This window comes from Phocoena phocoena, chromosome 2 (genome assembly GCF_963924675.1).
Source record: "Phocoena phocoena chromosome 2, mPhoPho1.1, whole genome shotgun sequence".
NCBI classification, from domain to species: Eukaryota; Metazoa; Chordata; class Mammalia; order Artiodactyla; family Phocoenidae; genus Phocoena; species Phocoena phocoena.
Window position 1 is genome coordinate 77,623,893 of NC_089220.1, and position 23,364 is coordinate 77,647,256.

Here is a 23,364-nt window from a genome sequence, read left to right on the forward strand (position 1 = left end):
AATAAATAGTTGGTTCTTGCTCGGCAGATATGGAGTGCTAACTGTCACATATATAAATGCCTTTCTATATGCTGATTTATTTCTAGATCCTTTAATATTTTTTGTTTATGTTTATTTAGACCTTGTGCCAGTTTTGTGTCCTTGCAGTTGATATAGTTTTAAAGTTATTTAAATATCTGGCATTTCAAATTACCTCAATTCTTTTTTTCCTTCTAAATTTTGTTTGGGTAGTTGTAGACATAGACTCTTATGTATGAACTTGAAAGTCAGTTTCTCAAGGTCTATGAAATGATGAGATTGGAATTTCCATTGGGATTATATTAAATCATAGATCAATATGAGAGGCCTGGTAATACTGAGTCTTCCTATCCAGGAACATAATTTATCTCTCTGGCTATTCAGAATTTTATTTATGTTCTTCAGTAAAGCTCTACAGTTTTCTTCTTATAGCTCATGCCATTTAACTTAATTTTTGCAGACTTAATTAAAAATGGTATTCATCTGTCATGTTTTAAAATGCTTTTGTTGGTATAACAAAGCGATTTTCATGTTTCTAATTCTGATTTTATACTCATGTTAGTTCTACTAGTTTTTTCAGTTGAGAGCCTTGGAATTTTTGTAGACAAATCATGACAGCTTGTGTTTTTTATTATAAAATATACATAAAGTAAAATTTATCATCTTAACCATGAAAAGTTTGTATCATTTTACTCATTGAAAACATTTATTAACACTTTGTATATGTAGCACATAATGGTTTACATAATAGGTGAATAGGTGCTAGCCATTTTTAAGTAGAGTTCAGTAGTGTTAAGTATATTCATGTTTGTGTGACAGATTTTCAGAACTCTTTTGCCTTGCACAACTGAAACTATACTCATTAAACAACTCTTCATTTCTCCTCTCTTCCCAAACTCTGGCAACCACTATTCTCTTTTCTATTTCTATGAATCTGACTACTCTAGGTACCTCATGTAAGTGGAACCCTACAGTATTTGTGTGGCTGGCTTATTTCATTTAGCGTAATGTCCTCAAGATTCATCCATATTGTAACATGTATCAGAGTTTCCTTCCTTTTTAAGGCTGAATAATATTCCACTCTGTGGTCTGTACCACATTTTGTTTATTCATCCATCCGTCAGTAGGCACTTGGGTTGCTTCCACTTTTGAGCTATTGTGAAAAATGCTGCTATTACCATGGATGTACAAATATTTCCTTGGGACCCTGCTTTGAATTCCTTTGGGTGTATACCCAGATGTGGGATTGCTGGATCGTATGGCAGTGTTATCTTTATTTTTTGAGGAGTCTCCATATTGTTTTTCATAGCTGCTTAATGTATAGTGATACATTCCCACTACATTGAGCAAGTTCCAATTTCTCCACCTTGTCAACACTTGTTATTTCCTGAGTTTTTGTTTGTTTAATATTAGCCATGCTAATCAGTGTGGTGTCTCATTGGGTTTTGATTTGCATTTCTCTAATTATTAGTGATGTGTGTCTTTTCAGGTACCTTTTGGCCACTGGTGTATCTTCTATGGAAAAATGTCTATTCAAATCCTTTGCCCATTTTTAATCAGGTTTTTAACACTAGAAAATAAAACACAAATCGTTACCTATCTTTCTTTCTTTTTTTTTTTTTTTTTTTTTGCGGTACGCAGGCCTCTCAGTGTTGTGGCCTCTCCCGTTGTGGAGCACAGGCTCCGGACATGCAGGCTCAGTGGCCATGGCTCACGGGTCCAGCCGCTCCGTGGCATGTGGGATCCTCCCGGACCGGGGCACGAACCCGTGTCCCCTGCATCGGCAGGCGGACTCTCAACCGCTGCACCACCAGGGAAGCCCTACCTATCTTTTTTTACTAGACCTTTTCTACTGCCTAGGGCCTCCAAAACAAAGCTAGAAAAGTGGTGATTAGTAGACTTCCTTGTGCTATTCCTGATTTTATAGGCTTCCTTCTAATGTTTTCCAGTTAAAAATTATGTTGGTCAGAGATGTTTTTTGATCAATTATATTTATCAAGTTAAGGAACATTCTTTATATATCTGGGCTTCTAAGTGTTGATATCACAAAAATTAGTTTGAGTTTAATGTATGAGGGATATATTTACTGAAATGACTGTGTGATTCATGTGATTTTCTTTAATCTGCTTATCCAGTAATTGCATTTTAGATTCATTAGTGTGAAACCATCTCTGCACTATTTCATCATGTTGAAATGCTGAATTTGATTTGCTGATTTTCTGGTCATTTTAAATAAGGAAAGGTCTTAGCCAAATATAATGAATTTTGTGAATTCAAGATAAGAGAAACTATGGGGACATTTTCTATATTTTAAGTAGCAAAGTATACAGTGACTCCACAGTGGAGCACAGGATTTGTTAAAATGGAAACAACAACCAAATGGGTTTTAGATCTGCCCCGTGTGTTCTCTGATGTTATTTTTTTCCTCAGTGTTAAGATTTCTTCTTCAGTGTAGCACCAATCAAGATAACTGGAAATGAACCTTGAAAAACAGTTGCTATTGTGTGTTGAGTTACATGGCATAGTGAGGGCGACTCCTAGGGGATTTCCCTTGACTTATTTAGAACACATATTCTATCTTGTGTTGTAATCTTAGAAGTTGCAGGTAAATGGTGGTGACATCAGAGTTACTGTTGCTTCTAGATCATACCTAACTCTTATTTAGTAACATCTAGCACATTATTAGTGTCTAATTCATTGATTATTAATTCCACTATTACAAATAATAATATGTTCATGCATTCATTTAGCAAATATTTACTGAGCATCTACTATATACTGGTACGTTTGATAGATGCTTGGAATTCAGAGATGTGTCAGGCAAGATCCTTTCACTCAAGCAACTTGGTTCTTTTTGTTTTTGTTTTTTTTTTGTGGCAGGGTAGTAGGTAGGTGACAGAGAGTAGCATGGGGGAGAGAGAGATGAAATGTACACAGATAAGTGCAATAAAATGGTCTAATAGTCTTATTGAAGAATGTATAGCATATCATAGAACACAAAGGAGAGTATGATCAATCCTATTTGGGGGAACTAGGACAGGCCTCCTGAGCAGACATGGAAGATAGTAAGCTGGATAAGTCTGGTAGAGGCAAGCTAGACCAAACAGGCAGAGGAAGGATGGAGCAGGACTTGTCTGAAGAATAGCAGGTAGTTTATTATGACTGATAGATAAGAGGCAAGGGGAATGATATGCAAGGGCATTATGTCTGTAGACTTTGAGGAGGTCAGGTCTTCAGGAGAGAGAGAAATTATATGGCGTAAAGGTTTTAGGCAGGGGAGTATCAGAACCAAATACAGGTGTTGTCAGACTGCTTTAGAGGTATTGAGGGTGAGTATAGATCTGGCAGGGAGGTGAGTGGCTGCTGTGGAGAAGTAGGAAGACCAGTTTGGAGTGGTCCTTATAGTGGTCCAAAGGATAGATGATAGGGGCAGTCAGTGATTTCTACTTTCCTGTGAACAGATGTATTTAAAAAAATCTTTGTGATACTCAGTGATAACGGAATCAGAGTTAATAAAAAGCCTAGGTGCTCTTGGTTTCATTTTCGGTGATGGCTTATACCTTTTGCTAAGCCTATTGCCAGGGCTACTAGAAGAATAAAATAATTTGAATTTGAACTCTTTTTGCCCGGCCTGGAATGAATGTGGGACTTAATAGTGATATATAGTTATCCTTATGTTTATGGATTACCCAATGCATGGATAAAATATGTGTTCAGCTCTAGGTCAATTTGCTTGAAACAAACTCACACAAAACCAGTTGTCTAAAACCAATTTACCTAAATTAATATTCTCAACGTATTTCTGTCTTCAACAGTAAGTAATTATGTTTGCATTGCGCAGGCACAATAACCCAGTGCCTTCCCACCAGGGAGTCTCTGTGATGAGTCACTTTTTGGAAGGGCATTAATTGCTCCTTCCTTGTCAACAAAATCAATACCTTACATTTCAAACTTGGTAAACCATTTACCTCTGCCTCTTTATCTTTCACATTCTACCCATCCTTCCCCCAGTTCCAGTGTTGCTTCCTTTAGAAAGCCTTTGAAAAAAAAAAAAAGCCTTTGACTATCCCACCCTCTCATGAGTGTCTCTGAATCCTTTGGCCACCAGGTACTACCTAAGATAGGTCATCTGTTGTTGAATTTTTATTTAAATTGTACATCATTTAACATTTTATGCGTTTGTTTTATATCCCAGTTCGTCTCTCAGGCTTTAGTGAGGGGAAAAGTAATCTGGGGATCCTGTTAATTCAGGTATCTGGAGTAGGGTCCATGAATCTGCCTTTTTCACAAGATGCATAGGTATTTTGGATATAGTGCTAGATCAGTAGTCTTTAAACTGGGGGATGCAGAAGGACCCTCCAAGGGGTAGAGGCATGGATAATTTTGAGCAAATTACCTTCCAGATCCTCAGCTTTCATTAGTACTCTCTTAATTTAAATGGATCGCCTACCCAGTTTATAAAGGGAAGGTATCTCACCTATTGCAAATCTTGCTCTACCTTGCTCAGATGTGAAAACCTCCAGGGTGTCAAAGAAAGGATAATTTCAAATAATGGTGTCTGGGAAGCCTTTATTAGAGGACCCAAAAATTGATCCTATCCATTCCAATAAGATACATTTCCAATTAAATTTTAATTTTTAATAATTATCACATTTCAGTATGTTTTCATACGTTAGGTGCTAATAAAATATTTTTATAACTTAGCCCAGAAGTAAACCTAAAACTACTTTTGTGATCAGAGAAAATTTTTTAAAATCATTTTTACATTTGTATTCCTTGGAAATTATGAGAGGGTGAATAATAGGCATTGAAGCATAGAACTATTACTTTTGGATAAATTCTGTTAAAAAGAAAAGAAATTGAAATGTTTAAAAGGAGGAAAGGGACCAGGTAAAATTCCTGAATGTTTAAGCCATCTGTTCACAGCCTTTTTAAACAGGTAATGCTGAATGGCAAATATGGTATTATTAGAGTCTATTAACTACATTTAAAAGAGTAATCATTATATTTTTAAGATTAGTATTCATAAATTGTCCAGAATTTGTTTTTGCAACTGTTTAAACTTACAGCGACAAATTTCAGATGTCAATTTAAAAATGTGTGAGGAGTATGGTATTTTTTAGAAAAATTGTAGTGGGTGTATGAGCGTAAGTTTGAAGAGCACTGTTCTGGTTTGTACTTTGAAAACTGCTGCCTCAGAATCACCTGTGACCATGTTAAAAATGTAGCTCACTGGATGTGATCCAGGCATGATCATGTGTGTGATAATAGCTGACATTTTTTTAGTTCTGTGTGCCAAAGAAACTGAAAGTGGCAGGTTCATTTCTGCAAAACGTGTCAATGCTGTTTGCCTTTCCCAAGGGCGTCGCAGAGCTCCCTTCCCTGTGGCTTACTGCCTTGTTCTTAGTGGCTATAACTGGAGCCTAAGGTTATAAAGGAACCAGCCAATTCCCTCCGGTATGAGCCTGCTCAGAGTACTTGCTCCCTTCCCTTCCCACCCCTGCACCTGTGGAGTCAGCCCATCTCTCTAGAGTCTCAGGGAAGAAGCTTCTAGACTCTTCCCCCAACCTCCTCACACTTTCTTTCCCCTCCTCACCCAAACTCAGATCAGCTGTAGGGTGTTTGAAGGAGAGTGGGAATGTGTGTCACTACCAGGAACAAAGACATTCTGTCTTGTTGTGCTGTACCTGGAGGACCATCCTGCTTCTGTGTCAGATATGAGCTGATCATCCAGAACTCTGAGCCGCGTCTCTGGGAGGTCAGTGAGACGGGAGTGTGGTTTCTGTCTTGCTTTGTTCTTTTCTTTCTCTAAAGTGAATCAATGTCTTTATTTATTTAAAAAATTTTTTTTGGAGTATAGTTGATTTAAAGCGTGTTAGTTTCAGGTATACAGCAAAGTGATTCACGTATGTGTGTGTGTGTATATGTATATATATATATATATATATATATGTACATTTTTCAGATTATTTCCGTTATAGGTTATTACAAGATATTGAATACAGTTCCCTGTGCTATACAGTAGGACCTTGTTGTTTATCTATTTTATGTATAGTAGTGTGTATCTGTTAATCCAAAACTAGTAATTTATCCCTCCCCGCCCCCCGTTTCCCCTTTGGTAACCATAAGTTTGTTTTCTGTGTCTGTTTCTATTTTGTATACACATTTATTTGTATTATTTTTTAGATCCCACATATAAGTGATATCATATAACATTTGTCTTTCTCTGTCTGACTTCACTTATTCTCTAGATCCATCCATGTTGCTGCAAATGGCAGTATTTCATTCTTTTTTATGGCTGAGTAATATTCCATTGCATATATATATGTATATATATCTTCTTAAACTAATCATCTGCTTATGTGTACGTGGGTTGTTTCCATGGCTATTATAAATAGTGCTTCTGTGAACATTGGGGTGCATATATCTTTTTGAATTAAGAGTTTTCATCTTTTCTGGACATATGCCCAGGATTGGGATTGCTGGATCATATGGTAGCTCTATTTTTACTTTTTTGAGGACCCTCCATACTGTTCTCCATAATGGCCGCACCAATTTACATCCCTACCAACAGTGTAGGAGGGTTCCCTTTTTTCCATGCCCCCTCCAGCATTCATTATTTGTAGATGTTTTGATGATAGACATTTTGACCTATGTGTGATAATGAGGTGATACCTCATTGCAGTTTTGATTTGCATTTCTCTAATAGTTAGTGATATTGAGCATCTTTTCATGTGCCTGTTGGCCATCTGTATGTCTTCTTTGGAGGAATGTCTATTCAGGTCTTCTGCCTATTTTTTGATTGGATTGCTTGTTTTTTGATATGGAGCTGTATGAGGTGTTTGTATATTTTGGAAATTAATTCCTTGTCAGTCACATCGTTTGCAAATATTTTCTCCCATTCATTTTGTTAATGGTTTCCTTTGCTGTGCAAAAGCTTTTAAGTTTAATTAGGTCCCAGTTGTTTATTTTTGTTTTTATTTCCATTACTCTAGGAGGCAGTTCCAAAAATATATTGCTGTGATTTATAACAAGGAGTGTTCTGCCTATGTTTTCCTCTCGGAGTTTTATAGTATCCGGTCTTTCATTTAGGTCTTTAATCCATTTTGAGTTTACTTTTGTATATGGTGTTAGAGAATGTTATAATTTCATTCTTTTACATGTAGCTGTCCTGTTTTCCCAGCACCACTTATTGAAGAGACTGTCTTTTCTCTATTGTATGTTCTTGCCTCCTTTGTCTTAGATTCATTGACTGTAAGTGTGTGGGTTTATACCTGGGCTTTCTATCCTGTTACATTGATCTATGTGTCTGTTTTTGTGCCAGTGCCATACAGTTTTGATTACCATAGCTTTGTAATATAGTCTGAAGTCAGGGAGAGTGATTCCTCCAGCTCCATTCTTCTTTCTCAAGTTTGTTTTGGCTATTCAGGATTCTTAATAAGGATCAGAAATAAGGCAGTTACTACAGAGTTCAAAGTTATTTTGAAAACTAGATGTGGTGCTTGCTTCAGCAGCACATATACTAAAATTGGAACCATACAGAGAAGATTAGCGTGGCCCCTGCGCAAGGATGACATGCAGATGCGTGACGTGTTCCATATCTTTTATATGTGTAGCTGATTCACTTTGTTATAAAGCAGAAACACCTTTGTGAAGCAATTATACTCCAATAAAGATGTTAAAAAAAAACAAACAAAACTAGATGTGAATGGTTACAACCCTGATAAGATGTATAGGACAAAGAACAGAAAGAAGTACAGCAAAATACTAACAGTGGCGTCTTAGGGGGTGGATTTTCATGTTTTCTGAATTCCAATTCTTAAATATAAGCATGCTTATATTGCTCTTACAATCTAGAAACCTCTTCTAAATGATCCTTTCTGAGAGGGGGGGATACCAGACACTCATAAATGGCACAAATGGATACTCTGCTACTTGTACTCCAAGAGGGTATTTCCATTTCTCAGTGATAATAACTAATAACGAATCTGTGTTTTACATCTGTCAGGCCCTATGGAAATGAACTAAATGTTATACATGGATTAAATAACTGTAATCCTTAGTGTAATGTTATGAGGTAGATAATTATTCATAGTTTACTAAGGAGGGTACTGCAGCTTAGAAAATATTATATACTTTTCTTGTGTTTTACAAAGCTAGTAAAGAGAGAAGCCAATGTTTGAACCTTGGTTTTGCACCATTAAACTGATAGGCATGTCACCTTACACCAGCTCACACCATGCCCCATCCTTTTTCAGTAAATATAGAGGCATTTCTAAGAACTGAAATGAGGATCCACTTTGGAATGAATGGAAAGAAATATCGGATATGGAGTGATGATGAAAGGATAAAATGCTATAATGTGTTCTTACATGGAATTATGTATGGAAGAAATAATTCACATAATATACATTCAACAGTAATTTTATTTGAAGTGCCATTTATTTAAGTAGTATTGCCTGAACACCTCCTACATGCCAGGACTTGTTCAAGGCGTTTGAATACATCAGTGAATCGAGAAGAAAACAATTCCAGCTTTCTAGGAGCTTGCCTTCTAAGGGAGTGGGGGAGGATGATAGTGGTGAATAGAGATAATAAAGAAATAAAGTAAATAAATTGTAGATTAGATGGCGATAAATGCTATGGAAAAGAAGAGCCAGATGAGAGGCATTGGGATTGTAGTGGAAGGGTTGGTTACAGTTTTAAATAGTGTGGTCAGGGTAGGACTCCTTACGACTGTGACATTTGAGCAAAGAAATAAGAAAAGAGAAAGAGTTAAGGAAATGCAGGGGAAGGGAAGCTCCAGTCCAAAGGCTCTGAGTACAGAATGGGTGTTGTGTGGTCTGGGTAACTGCAGTTGTTAAGAAGTTAGCCAGAAAAGGAGATTTGAGAAGAAATGTAGAGTCAGCTGTTCTTAACCTTGGGTCTAAGGACCTCTAAGGAGTCCAGGGATAGAATTCAGGGGTCTGTTAATTTGGGTGGGAAAAAATTTCACTTTTATTTTATTTTATTTTATTTTAAAATTTATTTATTTAATTCTGGCTGTGTTGGGTCTTCGTTTCTGTGCGACGGCTTTCTCCAGTTGCGGTGAGCGGAGGCCACTCTTCATCGCGGTGCGCGGGCTTCTCACTATTGCGGCCTGTCGTTGCAGAGCACAGGCTCCAGACGCGCAGGCTCAGTAGTTGTGGCTCACGGGCCCAGTTGCTCCGCGGCATGTGGGATCCTCCCAGACCAGGGCTCGAACCCGTGTCCCCTGCATCGGCAGGCAGACTCTCAACCACTGTGTCACCAGGGAAGCCCTCACTTTTATTTTTAACAATAACATCTAACTGAAATTTAACATTTTTCAGCAGACCAGAAACCTAGAATAAATTAGTAGAACCAATGACCTTGTCAGCAATAGAAGTCATAGATATTATCATATCGCATGATAGGTGTTGCAGATATCTTAAAATATGGCTGCGTTCATCATCGCATCACATCAAAATTATGTTAGTAATTAGACCTGCCACTAGATCCTCTTATTTAATGTATTAATAAAGGGAGTACATGTGTTACTATATCACAATTAAAATTAAAACTGAGTTAGTTTCCTCTGTAGTCCATTATATTTCATTTTATACATCTAAAAATATTATTTGGAGAAGGGATCCATAGACACTGCCAACTGCCAAAGGGGTCCATGGCACAAAACAGATGAAGGAACCCCTGACAGGCAGTGTTGCAGGCCAATGTGGGATCTTGTTTGATGTTGGCCTTTGTGCTGAGGGTGAAATGGCAGGAGCTGTGAGAGAATTTTGAGCAGAGGCTTGACATGATTTTCTTTTTGTCTGGAAAAGCCCACTCTGGCTGCTGTGTTGAATTAGGGACTGGGGCACGGGGAAGGGGAGTCTGGGGCCAGGCAGACCCACATCACAGTTGTTAGATCATTTTGGTGATCCAGGCAAGAAATTGTGCTTGCTCAGGGGATGGTGGCATGGACTATGGGTATAGCAAAGGAGGCAGTAAAAAATAATCAGATTCTGGATTTGTTTTGGAGGCAGAACCATCGGGATTTCCTGATAGGTTGGATGTGCCGGAGAACAGTCAGGGATGACAGCAGAGTTTTTGACTTGAGCCATGGAAGGATGGAATAGCCATCGACTGGAGGAGAGGACTGTGGCTGGTAGGGGGAAGATCAGGCATTATTTCTGATATGTGAAACTTGAGGTGTTGATCTGACATATACAAGGAAGTGTTTGCAGGCATTTGGATGGTATATGAGTGTGGAGCTGGGGAGGAGGGCTTCTGAGCTGCAGATGTGTATCAGGGAGTCATTTGTTTCTAGGAAAGTTGATATTTAAAACTCAGACTGGTGAGATGCTGAGTGTAGATAGAAAAGGGGAACCAGGAGTGAGTGACCGTGGGGAGCTCCAGCAGGAGGAGATTGAGGTGAAGAGGAGGAATCAGCAAAGTAAACTGAGAAAAGTGTCCAGCGAGGCAGCAGGAAAAGCAAGAGATGGTGGAGTTCCGGATGCTAAGTAGAAAAAGTGTATCAAGGAGTGGGGGTGGGGGGGAGGGAGTGTGTCAAATGGTAGAGCAGGAAAAGTCAGGACTGAGAATTGACCACTGAATTTAGAAGCATAGAGGGCACTGGTGGAAGAGATTAGGGGCAAAAGTCTAATTTGGAGTGGCTTTAAGAGAATGGCAGCTGGACACACTATGGAGACCACTTTTTTGAGAAGTTTTGCAAAAGGAACTAAAGTGGGAGTAGTAGCTGGTGGGGCATTTGGGATCAAAAGAAAGATTTCATTTTGTTCTGATTAAGATGGGAGACATAATAGCTCTTTTGTATGCCAGAGAGAAGGTTCCAATAGAAAGGGGAAATTTGAGGTAGGAAGAAGGCAGACTTCCTGGAATGATCTCTTTAAGAGAATGATTAGGATAGAGATCTAATGTACTAGCAGAGGGGTTGGCTTTGATAATACATGAAAAGTCATCTCTAGTAACAGACCCAAGGGCAGAGAATATGGGTATCAATGCTGGTAGGTGGGAGGATGCAGAGGTTCTTCTGGCTGCTCCAGTTTTTCAGTGAGGTAGGAAGCAAAGTTATCCGTTAAGAGTGAAGATGAAATAAGAATAGCGATAACAGCTAAAAATATGTATCATACACCTATGTGCCAGGCACTGCCCTAAGTACTGTACAAATATTAACTCATCTTTACAACAGCCTTGTGAGGTAGCAATCATCATTACCCTTATTTAAGGATGAGAAAACAGGCACAGAAGGTGTGAAATAACTCAAGCCAGATCCCACTACTTGTAAGTGGCAGAGCTAGAATGCAAACCAGGCCTCCTGGGTCCGGAGTCTGCTGTCTCAGTTATGAGAGGATACCTACAGCCAAACTGACCTTCTCAAAGATAGCACGCATTTTCTTTTCTTTTTTTTTTTTTTTTTTTTGCGGTACGTGGGCCTCTCACTGTTGTGGCCTCTCCCGTTGCGGAGCACAGGCTCCGGACGCGCAGGCTCAGCGGCCATGGCTCACGGGCCTAGCCACTCCGCGGCATGTGAGATCTTCCCAGACCGGGGCACGAACCCACGTCCCCTGCATCGGCAGGCGGACTCTCAACCACTGCACCACCAGGGAAGCCCCATTTTATTTTCTTAGCCAGTGACCCTCAGTGTCCTACAAGATGGAATACTATCGTGTTTCCCTCTAAGGATTAGAGTACATAAGGCAAACCGCTTAGCTCAATGCCCAATTCATAGAAGACAGTCAGTAAATGTTCATACTAGCTGGTTCTAGCAGCAGTCCCATTTTTGTTGATGACGATGTTAACACTTCATGATTCTATTGATTGCTTTTTAAACATTGGGTTTCATGATTTAAAAATGGTTTCCAAATAGAGGAACAAACACGGTATCTTACACTCTATTAATATTTCTTTGATTACCAGCAAGGTTGAACGTTTGTTCCTGTGTTTATAGGACATGGAAACAGTGACTCTGACTTTGTTTTTCTCTGACATCTGTTACCATAGTAACTAAGGCAGTGAGCTATAAAGGGAGTGCGTGAATCCACGAGCCTGGCTCCCAGCTTGCTGGCTGAGAGAGCCAAAGGGGCAGAGCAGCCGGAGGCTGTATCATCCGAGGGCTGGATGCATCTGGGTACTTACTCAGCTGTGGCTGCTCTATTAGGAGCAGCTGTGACTGGGGCTCCAGGAGTCACCCTCACGAAACGAGGCACATGATGACAGTTGGAAGAGGAAGAGTAAATATTACTAAAGATGAATGGATATGGTAACGGCCAAGTGGAAAAAACCTGTGGACGTGTGGGGACGCGTTGGTGCTGACTAGCTGGTACCGTGAGGGATGAATTTCAGGAAACCACTAATTGGGGTAGATCCTCTGCAGAGGACTGGGCCTGAGTCACATCTGTTCTGTGGGATGTGAGTTCTGTGAGGAAGTCCAAGTCCTCAGGCTGCGTCAGCTGCAGACCCTCCAGAATGCTGGCTCCTTCTGGTAGTGAGAGTGGAAAGCTTGGGTTGGTGTTATCATGATTTTTTGTTTGTCCTCGTCAATGAATACTGATGGAACTGGGCTAGTATTCAGAGGAGATCCTGTAGCCAGGCTTCCTGGGTTCAGAGCCCCCTTATTAACCATGTGAACATGAGCAAGGACTTCCTCTCTCTGGGTCTCAGTTTATCTCTAATACGGGGGCAATAATAACAATACATCCCACATAAGATACATAAAACTTTTATAAGAATTCAATGAGTTCAAATTATATTGCACCTAATGTATGATACACAGTATCGACATCTAAAATTACAATTTTACAATTGACATTTTACAATCAAAATCGGCAGAGGGCTTCCCTGGTGGCGCAGTGGTTGAGAGTCCGCCTGCCGATGCAGGGGACACGGGTTCGTGCCCCGGTCCGGGAAGATCCGACATGCCGCGAAGCAGCTGGGCCCGCCGTGAGCCATGGTCGCTGAGCCTGCGCGTCCGGAGCCTGTGCTCCGCAACAGGAAAGGCCACAACAGTGAGAGGCCCGTGTACTGCAAAAAAAAAAAAAAGAAAAAAAGAAAAAATCGGCAGCATTTTTTTCTTTCCTAGTGGTACATAAATACTGATTCATCTTAAAATCAATGATGTTTTATGTTTGAGGAAATACTGTATGTTATTAGGACAGCATTAAATATGGTTTGGTAATAGAAAATGCTACATGTAAGTGTTAACATTTACTTGGCTTCATAGTCACAACCAGGTCCTAATGACGCCACTAAACCCATACGGATATATTCATTGCAAGCTCCTTATCCCTGTAATGTGAGAGCTCTTAAAAGTAAAACAGAAATCCAAGTAAGCTAGAATATCAACCCATAAAGAGTCACATGATCTTCTGCTTTAGGGGAGCTTCAGGATGGATTATGTGACTTTCAAGTGTACCTGTTCTTGCTGTATACACTCATCCCTTGACCTTCCAGGCCACTCCCTCTACTTTCCTTTAATGGCCACATAGATAACCCATTCCAAATCCTGGCCTCTCTTCCCTCCCAGCGGCAGTCTTTTTCATTTCAGTCAGGTGGTACATGGTGTCTACATCCTAGATCTTATGTTTACTCAAGAGAGCTTTTATCTTGAAAAGATAAATTATAACATCCAGTTTCTGTCCATCATCTTTCACTCCAGCTTTTCCTCTCAGTTCTCTCAAAACACAGATTCCTTCTCCTCCTTGGGGACTTGACGCCAAACATCTTCCTTGATGTCTGTCAGCCTTTCCTGCCTTCCCTCCCTTCTTAGGGCATTGAAATTCTTTCTTCAGTCACATTCTTGGTAACGTCCTTGATTTCTTGACCTCATCACCTTCTGTAGCAGACGTCTGATAAAACCCCAGCCCTGGAGGGGATTCAGACATTTGCATCTCCCTCCCTTGATCTGGACTGCAGAAGCTGTTGGAGAAAAAGGTACAGCCCTGTACTTCTGTCCCTGTGACTCATGGTCCTGATGTGAGTGGGCCCCCCACCCTGTCCACGGCTCTTCATACTTGTTCCTAGACTGCACTCCTGTGTTCATAGCAGCTGCTTTTCCCAGTATGTTCTACCCCCTTCAGAACATCCATTTCTTGCCCTCTCCCTTCACTCCGAACATCTGACCTCATTTAAAAGTCGTGAAGAGGCTTTGGAGTATGGTAGAAAATACTTGTTAGAATTAGTCAGGAAATCTGAGCTCTGCTGAATAGCCATGTGTTTTTTTTTTTCCCTCTTGTAGTTATAAAATGTGTTTTCATCTGTGTATGGATCTGAGCTTCTAAAGCAAATGAGTCATGTTATTTGGATATTAGTTTCTTCCCATGTACTTTGAGGGAGGGGCACTGGTCTAAGTGCCTTCTGAAATTTTGTCTTTAAGATTCTGTAATTTTACTCACAGATACAGAGGACAAAATAGTGGTTACCAGTGAAGGGAGAGGGGTAATGTAGGGATGGGGGAGGTACAAACTTGTGTGTGAGATAGGCTCAAGGATGTATTGTACAACACGGGGAGTGTAGCCAATAATTTGTAATAACGGTAAATGGAAGTAAACTTTAAAATTGTATAAAAATTTTTAAAATTCCATGATTTTATGATTTAAGTTTTGTATGGTCTTCTGAACCAGCTTTAATTTGCAGGAAGAGACTATTTCTGATAATGTCATTTCCTCAGTAAAACAAGAAAATTCTCGTTTGTCATAGAAACCTGGAAGGCATGTTACCTTTTGTGATGGCAAATTTATCCTTTTCCTATTTTAGTTTTGAACTAGTGAAAATGACTTCCTGTGGTTTGGTCTATCGTTTCTTTTTTTAAATTAATTAATTAATTAATTAATTTACTTTTGGGTGTGTTGGGCCTTTGTTTTTGTGCGAGGGCTTTCTCTAGTTGCAGCGAGCGGGGGCCATTCTTCATCGCGGTGCGCGGGCCTCTTACTATTGCGGCCTCTCTTGTTGCGGAGCACGGGCTCCAGACACGCAGGCTCAGTAGTTGTGGCTCACGAGCCTAGCTGCTCTGCGGCATGTGGGATCTTCCCAGACCAGGGCTCGAACCCGTGTCCCCTGCATTGGCAGGCAGATTCTTAACCACTGCGCCACCAGGGAAGCCCTGGTCTATCATTTTATCAGTAGGAAGCAAGAGAAAGTTAAGGAGTATCTCATTTCTGTAATAGAGTTAATCAAGACTTTGCCTTGAACCTCTGACTGGGGCTTCTGGGGATGAAAGATGTATGTTTCTTGACCAGGTTTCACTCTGAAGAGTGTGTTGGGTGTACCAGCCGGTAGTACCTGAAGCTTTGCTGCCAGACTAAACTGCCCGTTTCTAAATATTTGCAAATAATGTTAATCTCCAAAATATGCAAACAGCTCATACAGCTCAATATCAAAAAAAACTAACAACCCAGTCAAGAAATGGGCAGAAAACCTAAATAGACATTTCTCCAAAGAAGACATATAGATGGCCAACAGGCACATGAAAAGATGCTGAATATTGCTAATTATTAGAGAAATGCAAATCAAAACTACAATGAAGTATCATCTCACACCAGTCAGAATGGCCATCATCAAAACATCTACAAACAATAAATGCTGGAGAAGGTGTGGAGAAAAGGGAACCCTCTTGCACTGTTGGTGGGAATGTAAATTGATGCAGGCACTATGGAGAACAGTATGGAGGTTCCTTAGAAAACTAAAAACAGAACTACCATACCACCCAGCAATCCCACTACTGGGCATATACCCTGAGAAAACCATAATTCAAAAAGAGTCATGTACCACAATGTTCATTGCAGCTCTATTTACAATAGCCAGGACATGGAAGCAACCTAAGTGTCCATCAACAGATGAATGGATAAAGAAGATGTGGCACATATATACAATGGAATATTACTCAGCCATAAAAAGGAACGGAACTGAGTTATTTGTAGTGAGGTGGATGGACCTAGAGTCTGTCATACAGAGTGAAGTAAGTCAGAAAGAGAAAGACAAATACCATATGCTAACACATATATATGGAATCTGAAAAAAAAAAAAAAAGATGGTCAGAAGAGCCCTGGGGGCAAGATGGAAATAAAGATGCAGACCTACTTGAGAATGGACTTGAGGACACGGGGAGGGGGAAGGGTAAGCTCGGACGAAGTGAGAGAGTGGCATGGACGTATATACACTACCAAACATAAAATAGATAGCTAGTGGGAAGCAGCTTCATAGCCCAGGGAGATCAGCTTGGTGCTTTGTGACCACCTAGAGGGGTGGGTTAGGGAGGGTCGGAGGGAGGGAGATGTAAGAGGGAAGAGATATGGGGACATATGTATATGTATAATTGATTCACTTTGTTATAAAGCAGAAACTGACACACCATTGTAAAGCAATTATACTCTAATAAAGATGTTAAAAAAAAAAAACTGAAAATAAAGCTACCACATGATCCAGAAATCCCGATCCTGGGCATATATCCAAAGATGAAAACTCTAATTTGAAAAGATACATGTACCCCAATGTTCATAGCAGCACTATTTACAATACAGTAGCCAAGACATGGAAACAACACAAGTGTCCATAAACAGATAATTGGTTTAAGAAGTGTGGTGTATATATATATATAATGGAATATTACTCGGCCATAAAAAAGGAATGAAATGATACCATTTGCAGCAACATGGATGGACCTAGAGAATATCATACTAAATGAAATAAGTCAGACAGAGAAAGACTAATGTTATATGATATCACTTACATGTGGAATCTAAAAATAATACAAATGAATGTACATACAAAACAGAAACAGACTCACAGACATAGAAAACAAACTTATGGTTGCCGAAGGGGGAAGGGATAAATTAGGAATATGGGAATAAAGAGACAAACTACTATACATAAAATAGATAAGCGACAAGGATTTACTGCATAGCACAGGGAACTATATTCAATATCTTGTAATAGCCTATAATGGAAAATAATCTGAAGATATATGTGTGTGTATGTATATAATCTGAAAAAAATATATGTGTGTGTATGTATGTATACAACTGAATGACTTTGCTGTACACCTGAAACTGACACAGTATTGTAAATCAACTATACTTCAGTTAAACAACTGCACATTTCTGTGAATTGAGCTGATATTCTTTGCATGCTGCCCAGATGGTGCATTTCTAGAATGATAATCTGGCAGGTTACTCTGGGGTTTACCAGTAAAATGGGATTGACCAGAAGATCTTGCCATTTTTATTCCCATCTGCAGTCTCTTCTATATAATCTTGCCCTTTGAACATTATTTCTGGATGCTAAAATTTCAGGGGGACTACAGGAGAGCAAGGAAGAACCCAAGTCCTGTGCATTGGCTCTTGGTGCATCAGCTTGGATGGAGGAGAACCTGGAGTTAGCAGATGGAGGGCATGCTTTTTACAGTCTAGGTATAGGCATCACCTTCTAGCCTCACCAGACATCATTGTTTGAGGATCATGCTAACAGTAGCCGTGGTTCTCTCAGCCTTGGCTGTCTATCAGAATCACCTGGAAAGCTGTTAAAAATTCCAGTGCCTAACATGCATCTTATACCAGTTAAATCTATCTCTGGGCTGGGATCTATGCTTCAGTAGTTTTTAAGCCTCCGCAGGTGAATGTAACATGTAGACGAGGCTGAGAACCATCGAATAGAGACTTTACCGGGAAGGGTTAAGTTGGTTGGCTGATGCAGAAGTTTGGCTTTCACAAGCGAGCTGGTTGTGTCTCTGCTTTATCTTGGCTGATTTTTGACCGTAGTAACACTGTAGCAAGATCAGAGGTAGTCAGCTAGGTGTGACTGCTTTTTCAGAAGTGTGCGTTTGAAGGGCAACTGTGTTTTGCCTGTGAATCAGTGTGTGCTTGTCTTCATATGCTCTTACCAATGGTATTCCTCACTCTCTACAAGAAGGGAAGGTAGGTACTGTGTGTATTAGTGTTGTGTGTGTTATGTCCACTTCATTTGGGGTCACTGTTCCTTGTGTTCACTTTGAAAAGCAGGTAATTGACTTTCTTGTAACTTTCAGTGAAAAATCATTTGAAAAGATCAGATGGGAAGAAAACAAAACTCACGCTTCCGTTGTAAAACTAAAATAACAAAATTCAGGAGATTTTAAAGAAGGCAAGCCAGACTGAAATGTCTAGAACCAGTGTTTCTGGCTAGCTAAAAGATGCTAGTGTGACTCTCTTTCTACCTGCGTGTACACGTAGTCTCCAAGTTTTAGAAATTCCTGGCCTTTTGTGTACAGTTCCCCTTAAGAGTGCAGAAAGATCCTGACTAGGGTTGCCAGATAAAATATAGGATGTCCAGTTAAATGTGACCTTCAGATAAACAATAACTATTTAGTGTAAGTACCAAATATTGCATGAGACACACTGACACTAAAAAATGCTCTGTTCATCTGAAGTTCACTTTTAACTGAGCATCTTGCATTTTTATTTTCTAAATCTGGCAACCCTGTGGAGGTATGGGCTAGACTCGAGGGCTTGTCGCGCTGTCCAGTTTTTCTGGCCTGGGTCTCACTGTGACCTTGCTTCTTACCATGTTCCTGCAGAGAAGCTGCCACTGAGTTTTCCATCCCAAACTCTTATTTTGTTGTTTTTCCTATATGTCTAATAGGTTGTCTCATCTTTGGTGTTAGAATTGAGAGAGACTTGCAAATAGACATAGACATGAAAAACCAGTTCTTAAATTCTGACTGGTAGAAGCAATGCAAATCAAGACCTTATACTTACAGGCATTTAAGCCCAGTGGCAGGTGTGGGATGTTGTATTTTGGAGTACTTTTCCACCATGTGGGAGACACAAGTGTCCTGTTGCCCTTAGAAACTTGGGCAGGTGGCCTGCCCTCTCGGGTACTTGTCTGGCCTGGTTTACTAGAAAATTCCACTTTCAGTCAAGTTAAAGCTGGCTGGCTTTCACCTGCCTCTCCAGAGACTGACCTTCACCTCCCCTTCTCCTGAGGTTCCTTTTGTTGGCCTTAAAGGGCTCTGTCAGTTACAGAGTGGAGAACAATAAAGAGTGGAGAACTTCTCCCAAAGTTTTCAGTCAAATCATCTAATCCATGAGGAATGTATTTTTACTAGGACTTTGGATATGCACTCTGTTTGAGGTAGGCAGTTTTTCTCACTGACTTTAAACCAAGTTTTATGTAGAAAAAAGTATATATGTGTGTGTATATATATATATATGAGATTTTTGAACACATCCGTTATCTTTTGTAGAAGAGAATCCTGCATAATTTTGAACGAATAGAAAATGAGGGAAGTAGAATGAGCGCTTGTATATTAATCATCTATACTTAAACATCTTGCCGTATTTTCTTCAGACTTGTGAAGCCAGGGTTGAGACCGCTTTTGTAACCCCACCTTAATCCAATTTCTCTGCCCATCTCCCCAGCTACTCTCCCAAGGTTTTTGTGGGGCTGACCACCATGCACAACTACAGGAAGGTCACTTGTGAATGGTGTCATCTGTGTATTCCTAGACAGTGTATAGCATGGGTTTTCTAAACCCTGTACAAATGGTATTACCGTATAAGCTTTGACAGTCGTATCATTATAAATAATACTAGTATTGTCTGTTCCTTTCCAGTTTTTACATCTCATTCTCTTCTAACTGCATAGCCCCAGACCTGTAGTACATGCAGGAAAATGTGAGTGGCCATGGATATTCTTAATCTTGCTTCTTGAAGTTTCACTATTACATATGAAGTGTGCTGGAAAAATTCTTTTTTTTTTTTGCGGTACACAGGCCTCTCCCGTTGCGGAGCACAGGCTCCGGACGCACAGGCTCAGCGGCCATGGCTCACGGGCCCAGCCGCTCCGCGGCATGTGGGATCTTCCCGGACCGAGGCACGAACCCGTGTCCCCTGCATCGGCAGGCGGACTCTCAACCACTGCGCCACCAGGGAAGCCCCTGGAAAATTCTTGATGTCCTGAATTTGAATTCCTTCTATTCTAAATTAGGTTTAGAATAGAATTCAGAGGTTTTTTTCTTTCTCTTTTTAAAGTCAAGGATGACTGTTGAGCTTTATCATAATTCTTTTCTGTGTCATTCTGTATCGTTTTGAGATTTTGAGATATGATGGATTTTCTCCTTTAGTGTATTAGTGTGTTAGATATCACAGATAAATTTTCACATGATATATAATTCTTGCATTCTTAGAATAAACCCTGCTTAGTTACCTGGTTTATTTTCACAAGTTGGTTAATTAGACTTGCTAATTTTAGATTTACTTTTTAGTCTATCCTCTTATTGATTTTAATTTAATTGTATTATAGAAAGTGAACATGGTCTGTATAATAGTATTACTTAGAAAGTTTTGGAGAAATTTTCTCTATGAATCATCAGTTTTTGCAAATATGTCATGTGTCTGAAAAGGGGATGTGTTGTTTTTGTTGGGTTCTGGGATATAGATAGTCAAGGTTGTTACTTGTGTCAGTCACTATGTTTTTATTTGCTTGATCTACAGTTTCTAATAGAGGGGTATTACTTATCTCCTACCATTTAACTTATTTTGTCAGTTTTTGCTCAAGGCTAAGATGTTAGTTGCATTCAAGATCATGATCATACCCAACACCTCCGTTAAGAAATAAAACATTAGAAATACATTTGCAGCTTCCTGTGTGCCTTCTACCTTCCCCTGAAACTGTTTATTAATCCCATGTACTTTATACTTAGGTATAAAATCCCTAAATAATGTATAATACAATTATGTGTTTTAAAAGTCTAAAAGTGGCATCCAACCGTGTGTATTTTTTGGCAGCTTTTTCTCTCAAAATTATATTTGCTAGATTAATCTGTGTTGGTATGTATAGCTCCAGGTCATTCATTTTAATGTCTGCGTAGTATTACTTTGAGTGTATATATCACTCAGTATTTGTTTATCGGTACTGCTGTGATGGAAATTTATTTCTATTTTTCACTACTATAAATGGTGCTTCCTCAAGTGTTCTTTTAAACATTTGTGTTCATGGAAAACACCCCATTTGGGTTAAATTTTGGAGTAGAATTTCTGGTTTTATTTATGTGTAACTTTCAGTGTAGTAGATGTTGTCAAAATGAATTTTCAAGTGATTGTAGCAGTTTATACTTCCATCAGCAGTGTGGAATTCTCACTCTTGTTCCTCACCAGTAGTTAGTATTAGCAGACTTCTTAATATTTTCAAGTTTGTTAAGTGTGAAATGGCATCCCATTGTGGTTTTAATTTGCATTGTCCTGAGAACAGGTGAGATTGTGTGTCTGTTTATATGTTTATAAAAAGTCATTTGGGGGCTTCCCTGGTGGCGCAGTGGTTGAGAGTCCGCCTGCCGATGCAGGGGACGCGGGTTCGTGCGCCGGTCTGGGAAGATCCTACATGCCGCGGAGCTGCTGGACCCGTGAGCCATGGCCGCTGGGCCTGCGCGTCCGGAGCCCGTGCTCCGCAACAGGAGAGGCCACAACAGTGAGAGGCCCGCGTACCGCAAAAAAAAAAAAAAAAAAAAAAAAAAAAGTCATTTGGAGTTCTTCTTCCATGAATGTACTATCCATTTGCCCATTTTTCTATTCGTTGCTTTTCTCATTTCTTTCTAGTACTTGTTTATCCTGGATGCGAATCTTTTGTGCTTCCTGTGTTTTGCAAATGTCTTCTCCATATGCGTGGCTTATCACTTTCTAGGGGCATCTTTTAACATACATAGTTTTGGTAATTTTAGTGAAACTGAATTTAAAACGTTTTCCTTTTTTTAAAAGAAGTCTTGCTTAAGAAATCTTTTTGAATTTCAATGTCATAAAGATACTCTGTTCTTCCAAAGTTTTTTCTGTCATGCTTTTCACATTTAGATTTTTAATCCACTGGAATTGATTCTTATGTATGGTTTGAAATATAAATATTTTTCTTAAATTTGGATTTAGATATAGTCTATCCTTCCCTCACAAATTTCAGTACACCTTCAGTTCTCACATTTACTTTCCAATGTGCATGTCTCTATTTACAGACTTTCTTTTCTGTACTGTTTTATGGTCTACCTTTTTATCTATTAATCAGGGCCAGAGTTTCTTAATTGCAATTCTTTCTTATTATCCTTTTTTTGTTTCATACTGCATTTTTAATTATTTAGTATTTTATTCACAAATTCTTGACTGTGCCAGGGTTTATCCAGCTCTTAAACTTTTCAATGACTATATTTTACATTTCTGTTATTTCTAAATTTGTAGTTACCTATTGTTACTTCTTTTTATATATATTTTTCTTACTATGCTATTATTGTTTATAGTGGTTGGTTGTTATTCTTTCATCTTGGTAAGAATTCTAAACATTACTAAAATATTTTAAATGTTTAACATTTAAAATTTGTATAATTTTCTCTTCCAATTGTTGATTTTGTTGCCTGTCTTGATATTTAGGGTTTCTTCATATGTGTTGGAAGTTTCGTTTGAAGGCTCATGGTATATAGGATGCTTTTCTAAAAGAAAGTTTTCCCTTCCCCCTTGCACTTGTCTGTTTTACACGTGGCTCACCTGATCCTTACAAGACTCCTGGACCAGAGTTGGTCCAACAATGGTGTTTTGGGGTTCCCAGCCCAAGGTGGTGAGAGGGACTTGAAGCTCTGGTCACTGGGGACAGGGATGGACAGGGCTTGGAGTCTGGTCTCAATCCCTGCCTATAGCCTCCTGTTTAAGCCCCCAGTTCACAGCAACTACTTCTAGGTTCCTTTTACCATCCAGGAACCCCACCTCGTCCCTTTCTCTAAGCAGCAAGCCTAGCCTAGCGCTGTTTTCCTGCCCCACAGAGGGCCCTGTTAGCCCTGCTGCTCTGCAGTCACCTAACTCCAGGCCATCCTGCCCGCCTCTGGAACTGGGGCTCAGCAGGCCCAGAACTTCAGGCCCAGAGCACCACTTTGCTGCTCTAGTCCATTTCTTGTTTCTCCAAGATGTTATCCTGTTTTAGTACTCACGTGTGACTCTTAACTTTCTTGCTTTTTACTTTCGATGTCATTGCTATGCAGGTTAAGGAGGAAACTAAAAAATGTGAACCTATAACAACTGAAGTCTCTCGGGTCACGACTTTTTTGGAAACCTGGTTGGAAATGCCCCTTACTTGTTCTAATTTTTCTCATATAGCTACCATATCCATACTAGTCCATCTTTCATAGCAAAGAAAAAATGTTCATTTCACAGCTTTGGCCCATCCTCCTCCTCCCTGCCCCCCCCCCCCCCCCAAATCTTTAAGGCATTACTGTGCCACTTGGTAGCAAGTTTCAAGTTTCAATATGGACTATAATGACTGCCACCTAGTGGCAGGCATTGGGTACTTTCAGTTGCAGCCTCAAATTTATACTGACCGGTTGTGTGC

General features: G+C 39.7%; 1 protein-coding gene and 1 non-coding gene across 3 annotated transcripts in view; both read left to right on the top strand.

Annotated features, from left to right (window-relative positions):
• FMN1 (formin 1) overlaps positions 1–23,364 on the top strand; it is a 396,758-nt gene that overhangs the window by 117,465 nt on the left and 255,929 nt on the right. The window lies entirely within an intron of this gene.
• LOC136119465 (U6 spliceosomal RNA) lies at positions 7,517–7,623 on the top strand. The gene has a single exon (XR_010655468.1). It is a non-coding gene; the product is annotated as a U6 spliceosomal RNA (small nuclear RNA).